This window comes from Pinus tabuliformis, chromosome 3_2, assembly GCF_031772625.1.
Source record: "Pinus tabuliformis cultivar Carrire ecotype Pingquan chromosome 3_2, CPIR1, whole genome shotgun sequence".
Classification (NCBI taxonomy): domain Eukaryota; kingdom Viridiplantae; phylum Streptophyta; class Pinopsida; order Pinales; family Pinaceae; genus Pinus; species Pinus tabuliformis.
In genome coordinates, this window is record NC_142302.1 from 7,598,473 (window position 1) to 7,602,283 (window position 3,811).

Consider the following 3,811-nt stretch of genomic DNA (forward strand, 5'->3'; position numbering starts at 1 on the left):
ACACTATGCCACTAATTGCCCGCAGAAGAAGAAGAACAAGCAAGTTGCTGGATCTGCAGCAAGAGATGATCTAACCTCGCAGTTTGAGCTTGATTTTTCATTGATCGCATGCTTGGTTTCAAGTGTGATGGTATCAGTGTGGTTCTTGGACAATGGTGCGTCTTTTCACATGACAGGAGATCGAGATTTGTTTTCTGATCTGGAGGACAAAGATCTTGGAGTGCACATCGAGATGGGCGATGATGGTAGATACAGTGCGACCGGTATCGGTACCATTTCCTTTGAGAGGGAGTCTGGTAAACCCTTCGTATTGAAGGAAGTGATGCATGTTCCAGGATTGAAGAAGAATCTTATCTTTGTGGCGATGTTAGAAGACAAGGGATATGATGTTGTTTTCAGCGAGGGAAAGGCTTTCCTGCGCAGCAAGACAACTGGAGAAACCCGGAAGATAGGGGTTCGAGTGAGGAACCTTTATCAGTTGCATGTAGATGGCTGCGCAGCAATGGCATGCAAGGCAGAAGGATTGGTGAGCCGGGATGATGGCGAGCTGTGGCATAGGAGATTGGGTCACCTTCACCATGGAGCCTTGAAGATACTACAGTAGATCACTACAGGGCTTCCTAAAGGCACTCTTGCGCAGTCAGATCAGTGCAAGGGGTGTACTTTAGGAAAGTTTGTGAAAGCCACCTTTCACGAGAAGGATAGTCGCGCCACGACGATCCTTGAGAGAATTCACACAGACATGTGTGGACCTTTCTCAGTAGCTTCGACAGCAAAACACAGGTATTATGTGATCTTTGTTGATGATTTCTCTCGTAAGTGCTGGATCTTCTTCATGCAGAAGAAGAGTGAGACATACTCAAAGTTCTGTGAGTTCAAAGCACTGGTCGAGAAGGAGTCGGGGAAGAAGGTGAAGGCTCTTAGGAGCGACAATGGTGGTGAATACATCTCTGGCAAGTTCAAGGATTTCTGCAGTGCAGAAGGGATTCGAAGAGAGCTCATAGCTCCCCATAACCCACAACAGAACGGGGTTGCTGAGCGGAAGAACAGAACGATCGTGGGTGCTGCACGGGCGATGTTGCATGATCAGGGCCTACCCCTTCACTTGTGGGTGGAAGCATGCAATACAACAGTATATGTGCAGAACCGTTGTCCTCACATGATACTTGGCATGAGTACACCCGAGGAGGCTTATTCTGGTAAGAAGCATGATCTTTCTCATTTGAGGATTTTTGGTGCTAACATTTACATGCATGTGATGAAGGATGCTAGAAAGAAGTTGGAGCCGACCGCAGAGGTTGGGATATTTGTGGGGTACATTGATACGCCCCACAACTATCGTGTGTATTTTCCAGACAGTGGTAAGACTGTTGTGTGACGGGATATAAAATTTCAAGAGGAGAAAGCCATGAAGTGTTCGCTTGAGAGGGAGCTACACTTGCATGCAGATGAGGAGCTATTAGTTCCTAAGGATGAACTTCAGGACGTGGATCAGCCACATGACGAGGTTCATGGAGTGGAAGAGACCACTCATGCAGCGCCAACCATCAGAGGGCGAAAGCGCTTGACAGAAGCTGAGCGATTGGCTCAAGATGTAGAGAAAGTTGTAGGACCACCTACATCCCAATGCAGGCAGAGACAGTCACCTGATTGGTACACTGGATACATGGTTCTTATGAGAAAATGTGTTGTGACTGAGCCATCCTCTTTCGAGGAAGCTGTGGAGGATCTCGCATGGGTAGACGCCATGGTGGAAGAGTATGATTCGATTGTCAGAAACAGTGCATGGGAGATTGTTCCTAGACCGGAAGGGAAATCAGTGGTGGGTTCGAGATGGATCTACAAAGTGGTGCAGATGGGGTGGCACATTCATTAGATGGATGTGAAGACTGCGTTCCTTCCTGGAGGTTGGAGGAAGGAGGATGCTACTTCAGCGGAGGTAGTGGATGCCACTGTTTATCGACAGTTGGTGGAGTCGCATGTGTGCAGGCTCAAGAGAGGCACATCGGGATATGGATCTTGGTACAGACAGGAGGATGCAGATTGGGTAGGGAGCTCAACGGACGACATCAGGTACCATCATATCAGAGATTGTGTGCAGCGGAGAATCATGTTACTTTCATACATTCCAACGGAGGATCAAGATGTTGATATCTTGATGAAGGCGCTCACCAGGAGCAAATTCGAATACCACCGAGGTAGGATAGGGGTTGCTGATAATCCATATCTTGTTGAGAGGGAGTGTTGAGAATGCAACAAGATGATGGAGCTTAGTGGAAAGGAGCCGCCTTCACTAAGTGGGCCCACAAGCAAATTATGGCGCAAAGTCTATTTTTAGACTATGTCTATTTTTAGACATGTGGATCATGGTCTATGAGTTGCAGGATGCTGTTTATTTATGATTGGTCATGTTGGGAAAAATAGATGGACTTCTATTTCTAGTTCACAACGGAGTGATCAAAGTCTATTTTTAGACTGCCAGGCTAAAAATAGAAAAGTCAAATATTATTGTCTCATAATAATATTTAGACTATAAACATTATCTTATCCTCTTGGAGCACTTCAGTTTGAGCTACAGATGTGGCACATGCAGCTGTCAGAAGGAAATACACTTTTCTTGTGGGTCAGTTGAGCTATTGCATGCATGACATCAGTTAGAACTCATGCATGTGAGTTTTGTGGAGTTGGATGTGGAGTTGATGGAGTTGTGTTCAGTTTGACTTGGTTAAACTAGTTGTAATTAGTCTAACTGCAAATAGACTAGTGATGAGTTGTGTGAATTAATTGATTAAATTAATTCACTAATTATTAACTCATAATGCAACTGAAGAATACATCAGTTAACTCAGTGCATGTACAGTTCAGTGGAGACAGGTGTTAGAGGTTGAGATTGCTATCAGTTGTGACTATAGTTGTGCATGAGATCTTGCACAATCAATGGATTGAGTATGCCCATGAGAATTGCTTAGTGTATGCCCAGTGAAATAGCCTATGCTCACGTGATTTTCAGAGTGGGTGATTTTCACATGGTATTGTGCAGTGGAGGCAGGCAAAGCAGCGGAGGAGATTTGAACCTATGACTTGTTCGGATCTGAGCTAGTTTTGTGTGTAACAGGTGGAGATAGTGCTGGATACTCTAGAGGAGTATTGTACTATGTATTGTTACATGTTCTCAGTCATTAATATACATATAGTGTGGGGTTTTCAGCTGTAAGCTTTCCCCGGGTTACATACTGTGTTAATGTGTGCATGCGATTGATGTTTCATTGTTTTAATGCTACTAAATTGATGATCAACGTAGAGGAGATTATGTGTTGTGCATGTATTCCGCAATAGTGTATAATCGGGATAATCTCTGTGAATAAGTGTTTATTATTCAAAATTTCTACAATTTCTGTACGGTTTTATGCTTTTCCTCGTGACCGAGCGCTTGGGGCTTTCCTTCACTGAGGGGGACACCCTGCGATATGCGAGTAGCGCTAATTGCGTATCAGAAACAGCCTCAGTTTTTGGATTTGACCTCCCGTTTGTCAATTTGTGCCAGTGCATAGTCACCATGGGCCAACGGTTTGCGCGCTTTGACCGAGGGTCCTTGTTGTTCCGTGTTGACCACAAATTGCCATTGTTTAGAGGTTATTTGTTATAAGCTCGATATCCATAAGATTTTGAAGCTTGACATAATTTGAAACAGTCATGAAAACTTAGAGAATATTTAAGGATCTAGTTCGGATCATTCCACCTCGTCTTTTGATATATGGGGTGTCAGTATGAAATTTCTTGGAAGGTGTACCAAAAACACTTCACTTAAGTC